Source organism: Tupaia chinensis, unplaced genomic scaffold, assembly GCF_000334495.1.
Source record: "Tupaia chinensis unplaced genomic scaffold, TupChi_1.0 Scaffold144269_1, whole genome shotgun sequence".
Classification (NCBI taxonomy): domain Eukaryota; kingdom Metazoa; phylum Chordata; class Mammalia; order Scandentia; family Tupaiidae; genus Tupaia; species Tupaia belangeri.
Window position 1 is genome coordinate 439695 of NW_006204127.1, and position 14939 is coordinate 454633.

Here is a 14939-nt window from a genome sequence, read left to right on the forward strand (position 1 = left end):
ACATTTGGCACTCATAACCCAGTGTTAGATGATGTCACATTCCACTTAGTAAAGGACAACTTGATGTAGACATAACCTCAGATGCAAATCTTTAATAGAACTACATTGTTATTTCTCCTCAGGTTTAGCTATAGAATGAGTACAGAGTCATTTAACTACTTTCAGGGCAATATTGAAGGACTTGAAATATTAATATCCAAAGACAATTTCATAAGGTAAATGTAAATAGAGTTTATTAGATAAGGAGCCACATGAACAACCAGAAAGATGGACTAGGCATTAGTATTGCAGCTGCATTTTTAAACCAGTTATAAGCTAGAAGTAGGAGCAGAGGAGGAGTGGCTAACAGGCGCCACGACAACCCAAGCATGAGCTTTCTAGAGCCTGGGGCCGATTTTCAGAAGGAAGAGCAGCTGTTTCTGACTTCAGGACACTGGGTGGTGCTCAGCTCTGGATCATGCCCTACTCCAGTAGGAAGCAGCACCAAGCACTCATCACTGGTCTTTCTACACCTCCATCAGGGACCCTTCCCTCCATGTGGACTTCCTTTGTTCTTTCCTTTCTCCTCTCCTCTCCTCTCCTCACAGCCAAGTACTGTTCATTTAGAGAGCTTCCACACAGTGATATTTATGTATTCTCTGGCCATGTGCAGTGTGTCTGCAGTTTTGTAGCTGACCTGACTCTAGACAGAGTCTTTGCTCAGTGGACTGTAAGCTGCTTACATGCAGGCATGGCATTGTTCATACTTGTATCTTCAGTGCCTAGCCCAGCGTCAAACAGAACTGAAGAAAAAGGTTGATCCAGACAGCTTGATTTAAAGCAAACAAGGTAAGTCCAAACATGGCAAGACACAAATTGCATACTAAATAGTTTGGAGTCCATGAAGGTTGTATCTAAATTATGCCTTAGAATATAAGGAGATTTCTGGTGCTGTGACTCAGATTGCCCAGCCTTCCCAGAGGCAATAAGATGCTGTCCCTTGCCTTTGAGGGGAGGGCATCTCATCCTTCTCCACTGTTCTTTTGCTCTGCACCAGAGCTACTTCTGCCCCTTGTGGGTAACCATCTTCTTTGACTGCTCTGTCTTTGTCTTACTTGCGTTCAAGTTTGTCTATCTCTGTTGTTTCTGCTCCTTAACTAGGAGTGAACTCCACCCAGAATGGACAGGCCTCTCTCACCTCCAAAGCAATCTATCTATGATGGTTTTCCCTATGGTCAAAACTCCCCCTTCCGCCCTAGAATTTAGTTATGTCTTTCCCAGCTGCTTTCTAATTCATGCACTCTAACAAGGGGTTTTCTTCCTTCTGATCTCACTATGTCACTTACTTCAACCCTCCACCTTAATGGACTACATACTCCTCTGGTGCTGGCACCTCCCTAGGGTTTCTCACTTGTCCTTGAATCCAGACTGTTTATTGCATGCAGGCTTCTTGGGCTTCTCCCTACCTCTCGCTTCTGGCCTGCTGCCCCAAATGTCATTCTTTTAGTACATCATCTCACTGCCTCCTCTCTTGTCTGAGAGTTGAACATGAGTGAAGAAAGGGTCAACAGATTCAGGGTAAATGAAAATGATTTAAAGGGAACCAAATAGATGTGGGGGGCTGGGGCACAAGTTGATGAAAGGACCCTGGCTGTGCGTGGTGACCTGTCTGCCAGTGTTTGTTTCTCCCTGGTTTCCTTTTGGTTCTTTGTTCATTTTAGGGGAGGGAATGAAAAGGGAGGGAGGGAGAATAGAACCAACTGGATAGACAAATTTGGAAACAATAGAAAACGAGAAACAAAGAGACAGTAGAATGCAACCTGCTTGCCCTCGCCTGTCATTCCCTGTTATACCCTTATGCAGTGTCTGGGAAAAGAAATCTATGCTTTAAATAACTACCATAGCCCAGCTTGTTACAAACCGTGCAAGGAAATTGTCAGGACCCTTTTAGAACTGCAGGAGTTTCCTCACCCAAAATGACAGATGCCTGCATCATGGCCCTTCTTCAACACCATAGGACCAAGAATGGGCCCTACTCATCACATAAGACAAGCCATTGGCAGGGCTGGGGCACAAGGCGAAGGCCCGTAAACCCTGGGACACATGGCAAGGCCAGTTAAACCAGAGTCTCCAAGGGATGGAGGGAAGGAGGGGATGCTCTGCTCCTCCCTAGGAGGGAAGGTGAGATGAGGGAAACCCTGACCACTTACTGGTTCAGGAGGTGAAACGGGTTGCTCTGTTCCTTCCTGGCATCAAGACTAGACTAGAGAGACCAGCAGTTAGCATAATGGCTATGCCACTGGACTCCCATGTAGCCGACTATGGTTCGAGTCCTGGACCCAGTGACTTAAACTCATGCCGGGTGCGTATGTGTGTGTGCCCAAAATCCTGAGAGGAGAATGGAGGAGAAGGGGTTGCAGCGTGGCCATTCCCCCTGGGGGGTGATTTCTCTCTTTCTGTCTCTCTGTCTTTCTGGTGAGTGCACGCACCCTATAGCAAAAACCTCTACAAAAGAAAAAAAAAAAGACTAGACTAGAGATTTGGCAAAGACTCCCATGTTTCTTCATCCCCTTTTGGTTTTTGTCTTTCAGGTGGATATCGAGACCCCAGTTATTCTCCCAGATCCAGTCTGGGCTATAGTCTCAAGAACTGGATTTCCTTTGACCTGGAATCCCTCAAGAAGCATTGGCTTATTTATTTATTTATTGTAACATTTCTTGGCCACAATATAAATTAGAAAACCAGGAGCAATGGCCCACAAATGGGGTATTAGTTATAACGTTACCCTACAAACCATTCTGTTTTTCAAGCAGTTAAGGAAGTGGAGCAAAATTCCCTATGTGCTTTCTTTGCCCTCCAGGACAACCCAGACCTGTGTAAAGACTATAGGATGAATCTGGTTACCCTGACAAGAGCTCCTCCCTTCTGGAAAGGGATGAAGACTCTGCACAGAGGGGGTTGAACCCCTCTTCCCAGGAAAAGTCAAATGGAGAGGGGGTTCAGCTCTGGCTCCAGCCCCACCTTCTTACCCTCTGTTTTCTGCCTTTGATCCAAACCAGCCCCTGATAGAAGTGCCTAGTGAATTTGGCCCTGTGAAAATCCAAAATCTTCTTCTCTCATAGAACTGAAAGTTAAAGGAAGAACTGGGGAAATTCTCAGAGGAATCTGAAAAGTGTATAGAGGGGTTTCAAAACCTGATGGTGGCTTAGTCTTGTCCTGGAGAAATGTAATAGTGATATTGGGACAAATGTTATCTGACAGTGAGAAGGAAAGGGCTGAAGGGGGCTCGTAAGTTGGGAACACCCTACACTTATCCAACTCCAGCTGCTCACCGGGAGGCATGACAGTTCCCTAGGTGGAGCCTCTTGGAGTTATGACAATGAAAAGGAGAGGCATGAGCTTGATCACTTCCTTCTCTGTATTAAAGCGGGACTAGAGGCTAGAAGGTTAAGCCCATTAATTACTCAAAGATCTCTGCTATTACCCAGGAGCCTAAGGAGAACCCTAGGGCATTCCTAGAAAGACTAGAGGAGGCCATGACCAAATATACCCCCTTGGATCCAGAGACACAGAGGGAAAGTTTATTCTTAACAACAAGTTCATTATTCAGTCTTCCCCAGACATGTGACAAAAGTTCCAAAAACTAATCAAGAAACCTGGGATCACCTTGGATAAGCTATTGGCTACTGTCACCTTGGCCTTCTATAATAGGGAGAAAGAGGAAGAGGAGCATGAGCTCTAGGAGTGAAGGCAAGTCCAACTATTAGCTGCATTATAGGTCCTGCCTCCCTCCAGGAGCTTGCCCTCTGATTCTCCTAACAAGTGTCACCTCTGCAAACAGCCTGGCCACTGGAAGGGAGAATGCCTCAATGGGGGCTGGCTTCCTTGGATATACTGTCCACTATGCAAGCAAAAAGGCCACTGAAGGGCTTACTGTCCCCAGGACTGAAGAACCCCAGAGCCAATAGCTCAAGTAGAACCGTCTCTGACTGAGTGGTGGGGCCTCAGCACCCAGACAGCTCTTGTGCAGACTGTGACTGTCAGCAGATTGGAGCCAAGGGTTACTCGAATGTGGGAGGTGGGGCTGTTAAATTTCTCATAAACATAGGGGCCACTTACTTTGTCTTCACTTCTTTGAAGTACATTATTTTATTAATAATGATTTTATCTAAATCAGAGGATACTAAAGGTTGTTTCCAAAAGTAAGATTATAAAAAGAGAAAAGTTAGAACGAAAACAAGGTAGCAAGAAAACAAGGTAGAAAGTAGGAAAGAGACATATGGAAAGTTATAGGTATAAGGATTTATTTGTGTTAAGAAAAGTTAAAAGAAAAGAGAAAATTTTTATATAGGAAAGAGTTTTATATGGTAAAAAATGTTGTCCTAAAGTAAAATGGTTGGATTATTCAGAATGAAGAGAGAGAGAGGAGAGAGAGAGAGAGAGAGGGAAAGGGACAAGTACTGAAAATTTAAAGCATGTCCCAGAAGATTTGAGTTATGTTCAAAAGGGTCTGAGAGGAGCTATAAAGAATTACAAAGGTTGGGGCCAGCAGGTGGTGGTTAAAGCACTGGATACTCCCATATGGTCAGCCACGGTTCAAGTCCCAGACCTGGTGGCTTGCTTTCTCACTTTCTCTCTCTCTCTCTCTGCCTCTCTCTGGTCAAATTTAGATAAATAAATAAATTAATTAATTAAAAGACTTATAAAGGTAATTTTATGAAAAGAATTTTGTATATGATGAGTTGGCTACAATTTTATATATTGGCTAAAATGTAAGAAAACAATAAAAAGTTTTAATCTATAGTTTAATCTATATAATTCAACATACCAGAAATGTCAAGCTTTGTCCTCTCAGTGGCAGATTCTTCTCCTAGATATTACCAGACACACATTTTTCTGGAAAAATAAAACCTAAACTTTCACCCAAGCTAAATATCTATACCTGGCTCCCGTAACAGCTATGACTTTAACAGAGTATCACTTCTGGAGTAGCCAGCAAGAATGCCATCAGTGTTTGAAACTGACCTTGCTTCCTTCGGCATCTACTCTTGTCCATCCCCTGCAGGATATTATTTGCTCTGCAGAACACAGGTGCACCCTTGCCTCCTAGCCACTCGGACTGGAGCATGCAGTCTGGCTTATCTCACCCCTAAAAATTCCCATAGCCCCGGTGATGCCCCTTTGTCCATACCCATATTTGCCACCTCACACAGAGACCACCAAATAGTCCAACTAATTCCTTTCCTCATTGGCCTTGGCATCACCACAGATGTATCACTACAGATGTTTCCCGACTTCTTTCCCTTTTCGGGTGGTCTGCCCCATCCATCCTCTGGAATATTTTTTGTTTGTGGAATTTAGATATGCATGCCTCCTGACTTAGTGGATAGGATCTGCACTCTGACCTATAGCTTTCTTAAGATGGGACAGAATCAGTTCTACTTCCAGTCACCACCAGTCTGTTGACAAAAGCAGGCAGCAGCACATATTCCCATCTTCTTAAGAATCTGCACTCTGGCAGGCGTGGCAGGGGCCACGCCAGGGGATATGGAGCACACATCTGCCACTGGGTGTTCACTAATTTGTCCCAGATCCTGGCCCACCTCAACAAAGAGCTGGCAGCATCGCTTGTTACAGTCCAGGGGCAATTAACTCCCTAGCAGCCATGGTCCTTCAAAACAGGAGACCACCAGATCTTCTTACAGCAGGGAACATGGAAGCTTCTGCAATTCTGGAAGAAGAATGCTACCTCTGGGCAAATCAAACAGGACAAGTACGAGGATACATTCAAAAGTTTTAAACAACACTGAATAGCTTCGTGAGCAGGCCACCAAGGGATGGCAAAGTCAGGCTAACCCTCGGCCTTGGCTCTGCTAGTAGTCCTGTTTGTGGGACCTCCGGTGCTGACACTGGCCTTGTTGGTTACTGAACTCCATTTGTTGAACCTACTTGTTGGGTTTGTCTCTTCCAGGTTGCAGGCCACCAGGCTACTCATGGGATTAGATCAAGGATATCAGCTGCTGTCTAGCTGGGAATCCATTGATATGGTACCGCTGCCCTGACTTGAGCGAGTCACCCATTGGGAGCTAGTTCCCCTGACAATCAGCAAGAGCCAGAGCCCTGAACCCTCCCCCCCACCACCACCACCTTTCCCCCTTCCAGAGGGAAGTATTCAGATGATTTCTCTATCCAGATCACCAAAGCATTCCAAACTCCTGCTTGCCTAATGTGCACACTGAGCTGGGCCTGTCCGCAAGCTACCTGTGCTCACTCAGCATGTATTAGCACTGTGGTCCTGATACTGCTCCTTGCCCAGGCTTTCATGATGCATTCTGGGAAAATGCATGCACAGAAGTGTGTAGGTTATGTAAGCCCCTAGGTGAATCAAAGGCAACTGTAAGGAAAGGAGGGGGTCACCCAGGGGAGGGACTTGGAGAGGGAATGGGAGCCATTATAAAATAACCCCCTCCAGATGACCCCAGGGCTGGTTGGTCTATTGTCAGCCACCTACTCTCCCTTCTTGAGAGTGCGCTTTGTTTTGCTCAGCCACATAAAGTTCCTGCACGATCTGCTTATCTTCTGGTGTCTGCCTGCAGGTCCTTACTGGCAGATGCCAATCACTGAGTCCTACAGTCACCCCGTATCACCAAGACCAAGGATATAAAACAGGCCAAGCAGTATTTGAAAGGTGATTTTTGTTAAGGAGAATGTAGTAAAAATTTGGTGGTCTTTTCCTTTTTAATTTTCCAAACACAAAGGACTAGAGATTTCAGCATTTGTAAAATGAAAACTGACCAGAATGTTCTAACACATTGTATCAGGAATTTCCCAAGAGACTACTCCTTTTACCTTGTCTAGCTGTGACTCTATAATAGCTTATGTGTTTTGATTTTCACGTTTGACTGTGTCAGAAGTAATTCCATATTTTATGCTGTATGTGATTATTATTTGTGATTTCCTTTTGTCTTCTTTACCTTTTTTACCTTTCTAGAAATAACTTTTCAATAAAGAAAAAAATTGTCAGATCCAGCTGGAGGTGTGGAAATTAAAGCAGTTGGTTCCCATATGGCTGACCACGGTTTGAGTCCCAGACTCAGCAGCTTCAGAAATGTGCTGGGCACGTGTGTGTGCAAATGTGCCCAAAATCCCCAAAAGAGGGAGAGATGGAAGAATAGAGGTTACAGTGTAATATTTCCTATTGTGGGTGGGGTGCTTTCTCCCTTTCTGTTTCTCTTTTCTCAGCTAGTACACGTGCCCTCTGGCAAACTTAAAAAAAAAAAAATCAGTGGATTTTTAAAGCATGCTCGTGGAGCACATTTAGCAGGCCAGGTCTGCTCTCCTTGCCAGTCAAGGTTGGAACCGGCAGTGTGCTCCTTCTGAGCCCTGAACTCCTGATGTGGCTCAGCCCATGTGTTGCAAGAGCAACTCAGAGGGACCCCAAGAAATGGCTCATCCTCCCCCTTTAACACCTGCGTTCCTCGGGGACTGCTCCTGTCAGCTCAGTCTCAGATCTGGTGTTTCTCAGCACCCCTTTGAAGGGGACAAAGAAAACAAAACAAAACCACCAATCTGTGCTGGTGTTTTCTGGAACTTCTTTTTACCCTCTATATTTCATGCCAGCAATATTAGCCACTGTTGTTTTTTAAAGCTTCCCCTTTCCCAAAGAGGAACCATTACTCATCCTTCCCCGTGGAATGAGAGGTTTGTGAGATGCCTACCATTATAGCGACTGTTTGTCTCCTTTCCAGAACACTACCTTATCTTCACTCTAAAATCTCCACCAAGATGCCACCCTGCTCTCTCATCGCAGCAAGTTAACAATAGATATACTAACCTTGGTTATGTAATTGTTCCCTGAGAGGTGGTTCCGTAACCATCTCAAGTCAAATCCACAGCATTTTGTTGTTATAGGATGATCACTTACTTGCTAACAAAATTTAGCTCAGTGGCTTTCACACTTGAGTGAGTATCAGAGTCACCTGGGGTAGAGGTGGTAGCCAAGTGTTAAAGGACAGCTACCAGCAGATGGTGTAATGGTTACATCACTGGGCTCCTATGTAGTAGATGGTGGTTCGAGTCCTGGACCTGGTGGCTTACAACTCATGCCAGGATGGAAAAAGTGTGGCAAATTTACTCTATGGAATACTACTCAGTCATAAAAAACAAGACCCTGGCCTTTAATAGAAAGGGACCTAATATAGAGGATCTATTGCTGAGTGAAGCAAGCCAGGATATGAAAGAAAGATATCGTATCTATCCCCTTAATATATACTAACTATCTGCACTTTATGGTAGAGATCAAAATATTGGAGGGCATAAAAGCAATGAAAATAGTTATGGATGCTGAAGACAGTGTGGAACAGGGTGGGAGAAGGGAAGAGTATAGAGAAGGAAAGCAAGAGAACAAATAGGCATGACATTAGAGGAACACAGAAATGGTTTATTACCTGTTGATGATAACATGTATAGCATTCTCAACTGGACTGGCCTGAGAAGTATTTCATGTTGGGTAAATTATTTATGCAAGACAAATGATATATAGTAATTGAATGTTTAAAAAAATGAGAATAAATAATAATAATAATGATAATCTGAAAAAAATGATGAACAGCTATTTGATGATGATGATGTGGATAGTAATGTCTTTATCTTGACTGATATGCATGGTAATCGTGCTGGAAAAAGAAACGTTAAACACTGTAAAGATTTATGTGAGTCAATGTAATATAAAAAAGATTATGATAATCAATAAAATTAAAAAAAAAAACACCTCATGCCAGGCACATGTGTGTGCACCCAAGATTTTGAGAGAACAGAGGAGAAGAGATTGCAGCATAGCCATATTTCCTGTTGGCTGATTTTATGCTCTCTTGTCTGTATCTTTAGTAAGCATGTGTATAGCAAAATTTTCTCTCTCTCTCAAAAGGAAAAAAAAAAAAAAAAAACCGCGGGTGACTGAGACCAGAACATGGGCTTCCAACAGCTGGCTGGCTGGCCCATCCCTGTGTTTCTAATTCAGTAGGTCTGGGGTGGAGCAGAGTTTGAATTTGTAAGTTCTCTAATGATGCTGCTGCTGTTGCTGCTGCTATTCTGGGCACCAGACTTTGAGAATCACAGATCTGATATTCTAGTCATTGCTTGTCATACAGACAAGTTCAGGGTGTTTTATGATGTTTCACTAAATTTAAGACTTGACTGACTCCTGGAATATATTTTATTTACTTCTTCCATGAGTGAGAGACAGAGATGGAGAGAGACAGTGTTCCTCAAAGAGTCTTGACTCCACAATCCACCTCCAGCTTCTTCTAGCCGTGGATCATAGGCATGGCATACTCAGGGATGTTGTTGGACATGAATCTGAAACCTTCCCATGAGGGTCAACATTGAAGAGAACTGCATTTTACTGCTGCACTGTTTGGCCCTGTCTCAAATTCGAAAGATTCTAAGCTTTTATGTAATTGTGTGTGGACTCACGAATAAAGATATGCTAGTGATCTAGGTGGCAAGGTGTTTGGCAACTGTGGGAATTCTTTGTGGTATTTCCCAATATTTCCCAGAAAGAACCAACACAAGTTATATCCTCTCTTAACGTTGGATAAAAATTTGGGGCCAGCAGGGAGCATGGTGGTTAAGGCGCTGGGTTCCCACATGGCTGACCACCATTTGAGTCCCAGATCTGGCAGCTTGAAAATGGCAACAAATAAATAATTGAAAAAGTCTTGGATAAAAACTGGAGATAAAGGGCTCATAAGTAATATATGGAAGCCAAGCCCTTCCGAGATGCTTAAAACCTGGGAATAAGCAAACAAGACCTCTTAAAATTCGGAAAACAACTGTCCTTGGTCTGTGAACTCAGCTTCCACCAGGAACGAGCTAGAGCAGCTTTGGGTGCACTACTCCATCCAATAATAACAGGCAAGAGGACTGGGCTGCTATGTTGCAATCAAGATTGGGATGACCGAAACTCTTAACCAGAATGGCAACTGGGTCACTTTGTGTAGTAATCAAGGACCAATCACAGCTGAGCAGTTGCCCTTACTGAGAGTGGGGTTGGAAAGAGAATTGACTTAAGTAAAAATGAAACAAAACAAAACAACAATGCCTATAAAATTGTAGCTCTGGAGAGTCAGTCAATAGTTAGGAATTGGAGTGTATCTAAAGCAAATAAATGATGCTTTAGATGTACCTGGAGGTCCTTTTAGTGGTCCTGAGTCATCTTAAAAATTGTATAAATGAGGACCAGCAGGTGTTGTGGTGGTTAACATGCTGGACTCCCATATGGCCTACTGTGTGGCTCAAGTCCCAGACCCGGTGGCTTGAAAAACAAGCAGGGTTTGTGTGCATGTATGGCCAAAATCCTGAGAGGACAGTGGAAGAGAAGAGATTGTGTCATGGCTATCCCTTCCTAGGGGCAATTTCTTTTCTTTCTTTCTTTTTTTTTTTTTTTTTTGAGAGGTCTTTGCTATATGGCACGTGCACTCTCCAGAAAGACAGAGAGAGACAGAGACAGAGACAGAAAGCAAGAAATCACCTCCCAGGGTAATGACCACGCCACAATCCCTTCCCCTCCATTCTCTTCTCGGGTTCTTGAGCACACACACACACACACACACACACGTGCCTGGCATGAATTTAAGCCACTGGGTCCAGGACTCAAATCGTGGTCGACTACATGGGAGTTCAGCAACATAGACTTTATGCTAACTGCTTGTCCCTCCTGGGGCAATTTCTTACTTTGTTTCTCTAGGTCTCTCTCTTTCTGGCAAGTGCACACACCCTATAACAACAAAAACAAAATTATATAAGTGAAATATGTGTATTCTTTTTTTAAAGATTTATTTATTTTGCTATAGGACATGCACATACCAGAGAGAAAAATTAGAGAGAGAGAGAGAGAGAGAGAGAGAGAGAAAGAGTGAGAAAGCAAGCTGTCAAGTCTAGGACTTGAACTGTGGTCAGCCATGTGGGAGACCAGCATCTTAACCACCATGCCACATACTGGACCCCTGAAATATGTGTATTTTATTATGTGCAAAATATAAAATGAAAGCCCCCGTCCCACCTCATCCTGAATATCATATTTAGGAAAAAAGGGGCATTGCTTAGTATTATTTAAAAAGATTTTATTCTCTGGATCAACATAAGGATTTAGGAATTTCACTGATGTTGGAGTGAAGATTTGTCCTGTCTTGTTTCAGATGTTGCTTCCTGGAAGGCTCTGGCCTCTGGTAGGGGAGGGCAGCACACCATGCTCACCAAGACTGAGCTGCTCAAGGGGAGGTGAGGTGCCCACATGCCAGAGACTGTAGATGAAGCCTTAACTCGCCTAATCATAGCAGAGGAAATCATGTCAACTAGATCTGAAAGGTTCCCAGCCTTTGCACCTGCCTTCTTGGCTCTCCTTTTTTCTCGGTGCCAGAGATATTTCTGTCCTGTCTTTTGCTCCAGATCTGCCCCCTGCCCTTCACAACTTCATAGCCTTTGTTACTTCAATTGTCCCCCAAGTCTCCTGACTGCTCACCACTCCATTTATCTGTTTTCCTACTGAGTTAGACTTCTCAAAAGAAATGCCACTTCCCCCACATTCTTACGTTTCATTCAAACTGTGACCCATCTGTCATCTGGCTTTCATGCCACCACTCCATTTTGGACTCTTTGCAACACTGACAGAGTTTGCCACTCCTGCCTTCTTGTAGTATCCTTGGGTCGGTTATCTTCTGCTGTATAAGAAATTATTCCAAAATCTAGAGTCTTAAAGTAACAGATATTTGGTCAGCCCTTAGTGCCTGCTGCTAAGACACTGTTCTGCAAGGAGACCATATGCAAGTCCCGATCCAACCTGAAGATAGATGCAGTGGCATGCCTTGTAATCCCAGTAACTCAGGAGGCTGAGGTTTAAAGATCATGAACTTGAGGCTGTCCTGACCAACCTAACAAGAGCCTGTCTAAAGGATGTGGGTGTGGTGGTTCACACCTGTAGTCTCAACTAAGATGCTAAGACAGGAGGATTGCAACATGGTTAGACCCTGTCTTAAAACAAAACAAAACAAAACACTCTTGTTATCGCCTGTAGTTCCTGATGCTCAGGAATCTGAGAGTAGCTTAGATACGGGGTTTTCATGGGGCTGGACTGCAGCCATTTGAAGGCTTGACTCAGATGAGAGGATTCAATTCCAACAAGGCTTATTGCCATGGCTGCTGACTCAGATGTTTGATCTCTGGGCTTCTCTGTGGGCTACCTGGCACTCTCCAAGACATCACCTTTGGGTTCTCTTGGAGTGAGTGACCTGAGAGATTATTATGTTTATATTCTTTTTTAATTCTTCAGGAAAGAAGGAACAGTGACAGTTTATGACCTACTTGAGGTACATACCATCACAACTGCTTAATTTTATTCATTAGAGGCAAATCATTAAGTCCTGCCTACACTCGAGAATAAGAAAATTAAGCTCCACCTGAAGAATGTCAGATAATTCATGGACATATTTAAAAAATAGGTCAGACTGTATCTTAGTTCTGATTGTGCTGGTCTCCCCTGGTCACACTCTTGCTTCTGCTGTGCTAGCCCTTCCTGTCCTTGTAATGTTGAGGGTTTACCACGACTCAGGCCTGGGCCTGCGTCCTCCCTTCTTTCAGCCCCTCCCCCGTACCCACTTCTCTGAGTGGCTTCATGTACTGTCTGTTCAGCAGCACCTCCCAGTTCCCATGACCTGGTTTGGTCTCTCTCTAAATACTGAAACTCACGATAGTCCCTCTCTATCTGCAGGGCCCTAATCCAAGCCCCTCAGTGGATGCCTGAAACCAGGGCAGTCCCAAGCCCTAGCTACTGTACACTATGTTTCTCCCACACCTGTGTGGAACTGCAGCTCCTAGATCAGGCCTGAATAGCCCTACGAGCCAACGACAACATAGAACAGTCATTAGCAATAAGCAAGTTAAGGCCACTATTAAGTAAAATAAGACTTATGGCTACATGCAGGATGAGGCTGTACTAAACCCGATGGCTACAAAGTAACCCAGAGGGTAGGAAGCAGTCATCTCTGGAGTAGGGTAGGTGGAGAAGGGGGAGATTTCATCATGCCACTCAGAGCGGCATGGAATTATAACTTATAGATGGTTTACTTATGCAGTTTTTTTTTTTTTTAGAGGTTTTTCCGCTATAGGGCACGTGCGCTTGCTAGACAGAGAGAGACAGAGAGACAGAAGCGAGAAATCACCCCCCAGGGGGGATGGTCACGCCGCAATCCCTTCTCCTCCATTCTCCTCTCTGGATCTTGGGCACGCATGCACACGCGCCCGGCGTGAGTTCTAAGCCACCGGGTCCAGGATGCGAACCGCGGTCGACTACATGGGAGTCCAGTGACATAGCCATTACGCTAACTGCTGGTTCCCAACTTATGCAGTTTTTAATGTAGTATTTTCAGACTGCAGTTGACTATGGATAATTGAAATCACTGACAACTAAAGTACAGAATAGGGGAGACTCATTATACATAGTTTCCAGTTGAAAAGGTTTTATATATTTTTTGAACCTTTATTTTTAATGTGATGTCTGTACATCAGGAATATGAGAGTAATCCTTTTACAAATGGAGCTGATTTACTAGAAGAAACAGTGACAAAACCAAACTGGTATTTGATGTGAATCCAGGAATTTAACCTTCAAATCCAGCCAAGAAATTTGTTACAATCTCTTCCAGTTTTGCATCTGACTCTTCTGGGATCTTTCCACCAACCCCGATAGTGCCCACCAGGGCTTGGTGCTGGCTGATGACATGAGACAAGAAAGCATTCTCAAATTTTGTGATTTTGCTGGGCTCCAGTTTATCGAGATGACTTTTTTGGGAGAGGTTTTTGCTATAGGGCGTGTGCGCTCACCAGAAAGACAGAGAGAGACAGAGAGACAGAAAGTGAGAAATCACCCCCCAGGGGGAATGGCCACGCCGCAATCCCTTCTCCTCCATTCTCCTCTCAGGATCTTGGGCACGCATGCACATGCACCCGGCGTGAGGTTTGGGTCCCACACACCGGGTCCGGGACTCAAACCATGGACAACTACATGGGAGTCCAGCGACATAGCCATTAGGCTAACTGCTGGTTCCACAACAACTTGTTCTTCATGGCCATGGGAAAATACTGTCTTTGCTTTGGCAACTCAGTCAGGCACACATCACGACTCAAGAGCTGAGTGGCAGCATCAAGGTCAGAACTGAGCTGGGCAAAAGTGGCAACCTCATGACACTGAGCAGATTCCAGCACCATGGTACCTGCCACCTGTTTCATGGCCCTGGTTTGGGCAGCAGATCTGACACGGGACACAGACAAGCCAACATTAATGGCAGGTCGGATTCCTTTATAGAACAATTCTGTTCACAAGATCAGCCCACAGTGATGGAAGTGACGTTCGTGGGCAGGTATGCAGGCACAATACCAGCCTGCACGTCAGTGACGGGTAAAGCAGTCAAGGAGCCACGCTAAAAGGACCATTCCTTTGGGTGCTTTCTCTAGCAGCTCAGAGTGTAAGTAGAACTCATCGCCAGGATAAGCCTCTCAACCAGGGTGTCGGTGGAGCAAAAGAGACATCTCACGGTAAGCAACAGCCTATTTGGGTAAGTCGTCATAGATGATCAGAGCGTGTTTGCCATTGTCTCTAAAACACTCTCCCATAGAAGAGCTGGAGTAAGGAGCCAGGCCCTGCAGGGGGCAGCACCAGAAGCTGCAGCTGACACCTCAGTGGTGTCCCTCGTGGCATCTGCATCTGCAGCCTCTTCACCAGCTGTGCACCGGTGGATCGCTTTACCAATAGCAACATGAATACAGTACGGCTTTTTCTTTTCATCAATTCCATCACTGAAACATTTTTGGTTAATGATTATGTCCATAGCAATTGAGGTTTTCCCAGTTTGTTTGTCACCAATAATCAGCTCACTCTAGCCACAACCGGTAGGTACCAAACTATCA

General features: G+C 44.5%; 1 pseudogene; it reads right to left on the minus strand.

Moving 5' to 3' along the window:
• Positions 1-14060: 14060 nt before the first annotated feature.
• Positions 14061-14939, minus strand: part of LOC102487547 (ATP synthase subunit alpha, mitochondrial pseudogene) — a 16947-nt pseudogene continuing 16068 nt past the window's right edge.